The sequence below is a fragment of the Triticum dicoccoides genome, chromosome 4B (assembly GCF_002162155.2).
Source record: "Triticum dicoccoides isolate Atlit2015 ecotype Zavitan chromosome 4B, WEW_v2.0, whole genome shotgun sequence".
Lineage (NCBI taxonomy): Eukaryota > Viridiplantae > Streptophyta > Magnoliopsida > Poales > Poaceae > Triticum > Triticum dicoccoides.
In genome coordinates, this window is record NC_041387.1 from 118,619,437 (window position 1) to 118,628,959 (window position 9,523).

A 9,523-nucleotide genomic window follows, 5' to 3' on the forward strand; every position below is an offset into this window, starting at 1 on the left:
CTCCCCGGTGATCTCCCGACGCTCCCCCTTCCGCCCATTCATCGCCCTCTTCGGGTCCTCCCGCTTCTGCTGCTCGCCCTTCCCCCGGCGCCTCGACACGCCTCGCCCCTCTCGCCGGTCGTGCCGCCCGCGCCGGCGGCGGCCAGGGAAACCCTAGCCAGATGCGGGGTGCCCCTGCCTGGGGTGGGCCGCCCGGTCTTGGGGCTGGGGTCCTCTCTGGGCCTGCTTCCCACCCCTTCCCATGTGACTGGCCCAACTGGGCAGTCCTTGGCGGTTGGGCCGGCCCATCCCGCTAGGGGTACCGATGCGGCCTCGGCCCACCCTCGCCCTGCTTGGGGGAGGATTTGGCTGCCTCGAGGGTTTCCCCTCCAGCCGCCTCCTCCCCTCCCCCTCGCGTCGGCCGGCTCCTACGCCTCCCTCCTCCCGTCCCCGTCGCTCCCCTCGATCACTCCGTCCCCCGCGGCCCTCCCCTCCCATGCCTCGGGAATGGGGGGATGGCGCCGGGCGCCCCAAGCGATCCCTTGATGAGCCTCGCGCCGCCGGCCACACCTCGCCGGACAGCCAACGCCGGGAGGCGGACCTCCGCCGCCAGCTCTCCTCCCGGGACTCCCGACGCTCCCCTGCTCGCGACGCTCGCCGCTCTCCTCCTCGCGAGCCCCGACGCTCCCCTCCCCGCGACTCCCGCCGCTCGCCGACCCGCTCCGATCGTCGCTCTCCGGCGCGCAGGGACGGCCGACGCTCCCCGACGCGTGATGCGGATCGGCGTTCTCCCGTGCGGGAGGGCCGCCGCGACCGCCCCCGCTCCCTGTCTCCCGCGCGCCGTCACGGCCGGTCGCCGTCGCCCTCTCGGTCCCTTCCCCTGGTCGCCGATGCGGCTCCCCCTCGCCCCTACCAGCCGCCCCGCAACCAACCCAGCCTGCCTCCCGGCAATGGAGGCGCCAGGGCTCGGGGTCGCCAAGGCGCCAAAAAGAAGAAGCGGAAGGGCCCCAGCCGCCCCCTCAACACCGCGGCCCCGACCCCCGCATCCTCGGCCGCGGCCGTCTCTGGTGCCCCCCGCGATCCTCCTTTGTGTTTCAATTGTGGCATTGGCGGCCACTATCAAGTGGAGTGCCCCAACCCGCCGATGTGCTACCTATGCAAGGAGTCGGGCCACCCCGCGACTCTCTGTCTGGACCGCCCGGTGTCGGAGGAGCTCATGATGTGTGGCCACGACATTGAGGGTCTTGGCTTCTTCCACATCGAGGTGGAGGCATCCCTCCCCCATCTCCGTCACTCCTTGCGGTCGTGACCATTGTGGGGGCAGGGGTCGCCTCTCCGGAGATGATCGAGGCCGAGCTCAACCACCTTTGCCGCCGTGTTTGGGACTGGCAGGTGACTCCGACCTCGGATAGCTCCTTCACCGTGGTCTTCCCCGACACCCTTAGCTTGGGCCTTTGCACTCGTAGCGACGACATCACCCTCGCCCTCAACAAGCTCGTCGTCAACATCTCTGAGCCCCTGATGGACCCTAAGGCGGTGGCCGTGCTGGACACTGCTTGGATCCTCATAGCTGGCCTCCCCGACACCGCTCGCTCTGAGAAGGTGATCCGCAGTATGTCCAAGCTCCTGAGCAAGGTGGTGGTGGTGGACGAGCTCTCTCTCTGCAAGGAGGAGGAAGTCCGTGTCAAGGTCAAGTGCCTTGACTCCTCCACCCTCCGTGCGACCGTCCGGGTTTTCTTCAACGACCAGGGATTCGACCTCAAGATCTACCCCGAGTCTCCCAACCACATCGGCCGCCCTCGACACCTCATTGGTGCCCACTTTGGCGGGGGCGGTGCGGACAACCGCGACGACTCCCACTACCACCATCCGTGCCCTTCCCGCCACGAGGACCCGGAGGATGACAATGAGCGCTCTGGCCGCAGCCGCTCCCCCTCGCGTGACCCTTCGGACCCCCTCCGGGACACGAGGGTGCGAGTGCGGGCCGGTCGCGTGGGTTGGCCTCCGTCGAGGCCGCCCCCGCCGCGCTGCCCGTCTCCTTCCCCTCCTCTTCGGCCGAGATCAACGACATCTCCAGCGTCAGCCTCCTCGTCCTCCCGGCATCTTCGCCGTGTTCGCCCTGCTCCTCCCCCGCGGCCATCCCGCCTCATCCGTCCCCGACGGTGCCCTCTCCGCTGCAGTCGGACTCGCCTATGTCGGAGCCCCCCCTTCGGGTCTCCCCCAGTGGACCCCCTTGGGGAGGACGCGTTGTCGTCCCCCGCCCCTCCCCCGGCGCCTGCTCCCATCCTGGAGGACGACCCGCCGGCCCAGGACCCGCCCTCTCCTGCTCGGACGGGGTCTGATGCCCTGCTGGAGCCTCCAGCGTCTGCGTCCCTGCCTCGTCTGCTCCTGGTGGCCTCCCATGATGTGGTCACCCCCGTCGCCTCCCACCCGCCTCGGTCGCTGTCGTACGTCCGTCGGGCTCGGGCTTCGTCGACTCCGGTGACTGCCTCCCGCCGCAGTGCACGACTTGACGCGGACCGCCCGGCCGGCTTCCCGACGCTGTCCATCTCCGAGCGGGCTGAGATCCGGGCTGCGGCCCGGAACCTCGAGACAGGTGCAACCGACATCCCCTCCAGTTCTTCCAGTTGTTCGTTTTCTACACCCGAAGCGGTCCCGCTTGGCCGCCTTGCCAAGGTGGCCCTAGACTCGCCTGTAGTTTTCAGGGGGGAAGTTGGTCCCCTCTTAGAGAAGATTGCGGCTATCCAAGCCCGCGAGATCCTTGACGGGAAACTCGCCGAGACCTGGGCCCGCCTCCTCCGCACTCCGGTGCCCCAGCCTCCCTCTGGGATGCCAGTCGAGGAAATCCGTGGCCGCACTCGCTCCCGCACTGCCGCTCTCAGAGCTCACAGCGCTTCCACTATCCTGGGGTCAAGCAGCCCCTCAAGGGCGGTTTAGATGTGCGCCCTCTTCTGGAACATCTGCGGCTTCGGCCATGACGGCCGTCGCCGCTAGCTAGTTGAGTACATCCGCGACGAACACATAGACATCATTGCCATCCAAGAAATCATGCGCACGGAGTTCTGTCTCCCTGAACTTGACAGCCTTAGCTCCCACCTGTTTGCCTGGCATTGGCTCCCTTCTAGTGGGAACAATGGCCACTCAGGGGGCATCATGTTAGGTGTGAAGGATGCCACCTTTGAGGTGGCGGTATGGACCGAGGCGAGTTCTTCGTTAGTATGGAGATCTTCGAGCGGGCGCTCAATTTTAAGTGGGAGGTCATCATTGTCTACGGACCGGTGGACCACCGCCGCTCCCTGACCTTCCTTGCTGAGCTGCAATAGAAGATCTCCGCTCCCTCCCTCCCAGTGGTCGTGGGAGGTGACTTTAACCTCATCCGCTCCTCGGATGAGAAGAACAATGACAGGGTTAACCGTCCCCAGATGCAGATGTTTAACAACTGCATCACGGAGCTTGGCCTCCGTGGGCTTGAGCGAACGGGGGCCTGGATAACTGGACCAACTGCCAGGCGAACCCGATACAGTCCGTTCTGGACCGCGTCCTAGTCTCTCCGGAATGGTAACTCAGATGCCCCCCTGGCCTTGTTGTAGGCTATCACCCGGATCGGGTCCGACCACGTCCCCCTCCTCCTCTCCTCCGCCGATGAACACCCCCCCATCCCTCCTCGGTTCCGGTCTGAGCTCTTCTGGCTCAACCAGGCCGGATTCCGCGAGGCCGTTGCAGCTAAGTGGATTGCCGCGCGCGACGCTCCTCACCGCGCAATGTCCGCCGTTGACTCCTGACAGTTCTGCGCCAAGCTTGCCCGCCAATTTATGAAGGGCTGGGGCGTGAACCTTGGTCATGATCTTCGTGAGCGCAAGAAGGCCCTCCTGAGTGCCATCCAGGTCCTGGACTCTCGCGCTGACACGTCCGGGATTTCTCCAGATGAGTGGATGCTGAGATATGATCTCGAGGACCAGCTCTCGGTCATCTACTCTGACGAAGAGGCTTACAGGCGGCTGCGCGGCATGTTGGGGAACGTTGCATAAAAAAAAAATTCCTACGTTCACCAAGATCAATCTATGAGTTCATCTAGCACCGAGAGAGAGAGATGCATCTACATACCCTTGTAGATCGCGTGCGGAAGCGTTCAAGAGAACGGGGTTGAGGGAGTCGTTCTCGTCGTGATCCAAATCACCGGAGATCCTAGCGCCGAACGGACGGCACCTCCGCGTTCAGCACACGTACGGTCAGCGTGACGTCTCCTCCTTCTTGATCCAGCAAGGGGGAAGGAGAGGTTGATGAAGATCCAGCAGCACGACGGCGTGGTGGTGGATGCAGCAGGGCTCCGGCAGGGCTTCGCCAAGCAACTACGGGAGGAGGAGGAGGTGTAGCAGGGGAGAGGGAGGCGCCAAGACTTTAGGTGCGGCTGCCCTCCCTCCCCCCTCCTTTATATAGGCCCCCTGGGGGGGCGCCGGCCCTGGAGATCAGATCTCCCAAGGGGGCGGCGGCCAGGGGGGGTGGAGTGCCCCCCAAGGCAAGTGGGGGGCACCCCCACCCTAGGGTTTCCAACCCTAGGCGCAGGGGGGGCCAAGGGGGGGGGTGCACCAGCCCACTAGGGGCTGGTTCCCCTCCCACTTCAGCCCACGGGGCCCTCCGGGATAGGTGGCCCCACCCGGTGGTCCCGGTACAATACCGGGTGATCCTGAAACTCTCCCGATGGCCGAAACTGCACTTCCTATATATAATTCTTTACCTCCGGACCATTTCGGAACTCCTCGTGACGTCCGAGATCTCATTCGAGACTTCAAACAGCTTTCGGTTTGCTGCATACTCATATTCATACAACCCTAGCATCACCGAACCTTAAGTGTGTAGACCCTACGGGTTCGGGAGACACGTAGACATGACCAAGACGGCTCTCCGGTCAATAACCAACAGTGGGATCTGGATACCCATGTTGGCTCCCACATGCTCCTCGATGATCTCATCGGATGAACCACGATGTTGAGGATTCAAGTAACCCCGTATGCAATTCCCTTTGTCAATCGGTATGTTACTTGCCCGAGATTCAATCGTCGGTATCCCAATACCTCGTTCAATCTCGTTACCGGCAAGTCACTTTACTTGTACCGTAATGCATGATCCTGTGACCAGACACTTGGTCACTTTGAGCTCATTATGATGATGCACTACCGAGTGGGCCCAGTGATACCTCTCCGTAATACGGAGTGACAAATCCCAGTCTCGATCCGTGTCAACCCAACAGACACTTTCGGAGATACCCGTAGTATACCTTTATAGTCACCCAGTTACGTTGTGACGTTTGGTACACCCAAAGCACTCCTACGGTATCCGGGAGTTACACGATCTCATGGTCTAAGGAAGAGATACTTGACATTGGAAAAGCTCTGGCAAAATGAACTACACGATCTTGTGCTATGCTTAGGATTGGGTCTTGTCCATCACATCATTCTCCTAATGATGTGATCCCGTTATCATTGACATCCAATGTCCATAGTCAGGAAACCATGACTATCTGTTGATCAATGAGCTAGTCAACTAGAGGCTTACTAGGGACATGTTGTGGTCTAAGTATCCACACGTGTATTACGATTTCCGGATAATACAATTATAGCATGAATAAAAGACAACTATCATGAACAAAGAAATATAATAATAATCCTTTTATTATTGCCTCTAGGGCCTATTTCCAACAGTCTCCCACTTGCACTAGAGTCAATAATCTAGTTACATTGTGATGTATCGAACACCCATAGAGTTCTGGTGTTGATCATGTTTTGCTCGCGGAAGAGGTTTAGTCAACGGATCTGCGACATTCAGATCCGTATGTACTTTACAAATATCTATATCTCCATCTTGAACGTTTTCATGGATGGAGTTGAAACGACGCTTGATGTGCCTGGTCTTCTTGTGAAACCTGGGCTCCTTGGCAAGGGCAATAGCTCCAGTGTTGCCACAGAACAGAGTGATCGGCCCCGACGCATTGGGTATGACTCCTAGGTCGGTGATGAACTCCTTCATCCATATTGCTTCATGCGCTGCCTCCGAGGCTGCCATGTACTCCGCTTCACATGTAGATCCCGCCACGACGCTCTACTTGCAACTGCACCAGCTCACTGCTCCACGATTCAACATATACACGTATCCGGTTTGTGACTTAGAGTCATCTAGATCTGTGTCAAAGCTAGCGTCGATGTAACCCTTTACGACGAGCTCTTCGTCACCTCCATAAATGAGAAACATGTCCTTTGTCCTTTTCAGGTACTTTAGGATATTCTTGACCGCTGTCCAGTGTTCCTTGCCGGGATTACTTTGGTACCTACCTACCAAACTTACGGCAAGGTTTACATCTGGTCTGGTACACAGCATGGCATACATAATAGATCCTATGGCTGAGGCATAGGGGATGACACTCATCTCTTCTTTATCTTCTGCCGTGGTCGGGCATTGAGCCGAGCTCAATCTCACACCTTGCAATACAGGCAAGAACCCTTTCTTGGACTGATCCACTTTGAACTTCTTCAAAATCTTATCAAGGTATGTGCTTTGTGAAAGACCTATGAGGCGTCTCGATCTATCCCCATAGATCTTAATGCCTAATATGTAAGCAGCTTCTCCAAGGTCCTTCATTGAAAAATACTTATTCAAGTAGGCCTTAATGCTGTCCAAAAGTTCTATATCATTTCCCATCAAAAGTATGTCATCTACATATAATATGAGAAATGCTACAGAGCTCCCACTCACTTTCTTATAAACACAGGCTTCTCCATAAGTCTGCATAAACCCAAACGCTTTAATCATCTCATTAAAGCGAATGTTTCAACTCCGAGATGCTTGCACCAGCCCATAAATGGATCGCTGGAGCTTGCATACTTTGTTAGCATTCTTAGGATCGACAAAACCCTCCGGCTGCATCGTATACAGTTCTTCCTTAAGATAGTCGTTAAGGAATGCCGTTTTGACTTCCATCTGCCATATCTCATAATCATAGTATGCGGCAATTGCTAACATGATTCGGACGGACTTCAGCTTCGCTACGGGAGATAAAGTCTCATCGTAGTCAACCCCTTGAACTTGCCGATAACCCTTAGCGACAAGTCGAGCTTTATAGATGGTAACATTACCATCCGCGTCCGTCTTTTTCTTAAAGATCCATTTGTTTTCTATCGCTCGCCGATCATCGGGCAAGTCAGTCAAAGTCCATACTTTGTTTTCATACATGGATTCTATCTCGGATTGCATGGCTTCTAGCCATTTGTTGGAATCTGGGCCCGCCATCACTTCTTCATAGTTTGAAGGTTCACCATTGTCTAACAACATGATTTCCAGGACAGGGTTGCCATACCACTCTAGTGTGGAACATGTCCTTGTGGACCTACGAAGTTCAATAGCAACTTGATCCGAAGTACCTTGATCATCATCATTAATTTCCTCTCCAGTTGGTGTAGGCACCACAGGAACATTTTCCTGAGTTGCACTACTTTCCGGTTCAAGAGGTAGTACTTCATCGAGTTCTACTTTCCTCCCACTTACTCCTTTCGAGAGAAACTCTTTTTCCAGAAAGGATCCGTTCTTGGCAACAAAGATCTTGCCTTCGGATCTAAGGTAGAAGGTATACCCAATGGTTTCCTTGGGGTATCCTATGAATACGCATTTTTCCGACTTGGGTTCGAGCTTTTCAGGTTGAAGTTTCTTGACATAAGCATCGCATCCCCAAACTTTTAGAAACGACAGCTTAGGTTTCTTCCCAAACCATAATTCATATAGTGTCGTCTCAACAGATTTAGACGGTGCCCTATTTAAAGTGAATGTAGGTGTCTCTAGAGCGTATCCCCAAAATGATAGCGGTAAATCGGTAAGAGACATCATAGATCGCACCATATCCAATAGAGTTTGATTACGACGTTCGAACACACCGTTACGCTGAGGTGTTCCAGGCGGCGTGAGTTGTAAAACGATTCCACATTTCCTTAAGTGCATACCAAATTTGTGACTTAAATATTCTCCTCCATGATCTGATCGTAAGAATTTTATCTTTCGGTCATGTTGATTCTCTACTTCATTCTGAAATTCCTTGAACTTTTCAAAGGTCTCAGACTTGTGTTTCATCAAGTAGACATACCCATATCTATTTAAGTCATCAGTGAGAGTGAGGACATAACGATATCCTCCGCGAGCCTCAACGCTCATTGGACCACACACATCTGTATGTATGATTTCCAATAAGTTGGTTGCTCGCTCCATTGTTCCAGAGAATAGAGTCTTGGTCATTTTGCCCATGAGGCATGGTTCACATGTGTCAAATAATTCATAATCGAGAGACTCTAAAAGTCCATCAGCATGGAGCTTCTTCATGCGCTTGACACCAATGTGACCAAGGCGGCAGTGCTACAAGTATGTGGGACTATCGTTATCAACTTTACATCTTTTGGTATTCACACTATGAATATGTGTAACATTACGTTCGAGATTCATTAAGAATAAACCATTGACCATCGGGGCATGACCATAAAACATATCTCTCATATAAATAGAACAACTATTATTCTCGGATTTAAATGAGTAGCCATCTCGCATTAAACGAGATCCAGATACAATGTTCATGCTCAAACTTGGCACTAAATAACAATTATTGAGGTTTAAAACTAATCCCGTAGGTAAATGTAGAGGTAGCGTGCCGACGGCGATCACATCGACCTTGGAACCATTCCCGACACGCATCGTCACCTCGTCCTTCGCTAGTCTCCGCTTATTCCGCAGCTCCTGCTGTGAGTTACAAATATGAGCAACGGCACCGGTATCAAATACCCAGGAGTTACTACGAGTACTGGTAAGGTACACATCAATTACATGTATATCAAATATACCTTTAGTGTTGCCGGCCTTCTTGTCCGCTAAGTATTTGGGGCAGTTCCACTTCCAGTGACCCTTCCCTTTGCAATAAAAGCACTCAGTCTCAGGCTTGGGTCCATTCTTTGACTTCTTCCCGGCAACTGGCTTACCGGGCGCGGCAACATCTTTGTCGTCCTTCTTGAAGTTCTTTTTACCCTTGCCCTTCTTGAACTTGGTGGTTTTATTGACCATCAACACTTGATGTTCTTTCTTGATTTCTACCTCTGTTGACTTTAGCATTGAAAGTACTTCAGGAATGGTCTTCACCATCCCCTGCATATTGTAGTTCATCACAAAGCTCTTGTAGCTCGGTGGGAGCGACTGAAGGATTCTGTCAATGACCGCCTCGTCCGGGAGGTTAATGTCCAGCTGGGACAGGCGGTTGTGCAACCCAGACATTGTGAGTATGTGCTCATTGACAGAACTATTTTCCTCCATCTTTCAACTATAGAACTTGTCGGAGACTTCATATCTCTCGACCTGGGCATGAGCTTGAAAAACCATTTTTCAGCTCCTCGAACATCTCATATGCTCCGTGTTGCTCAAAACGCTTTTGGAGCCCCGGTTCTAAGCTGTAAAGCATGCCGCACTGAACGAGGGAGTAATCATCAGCACGTGACTGCCAAGCGTTCATAACGTCTTGGTTCTC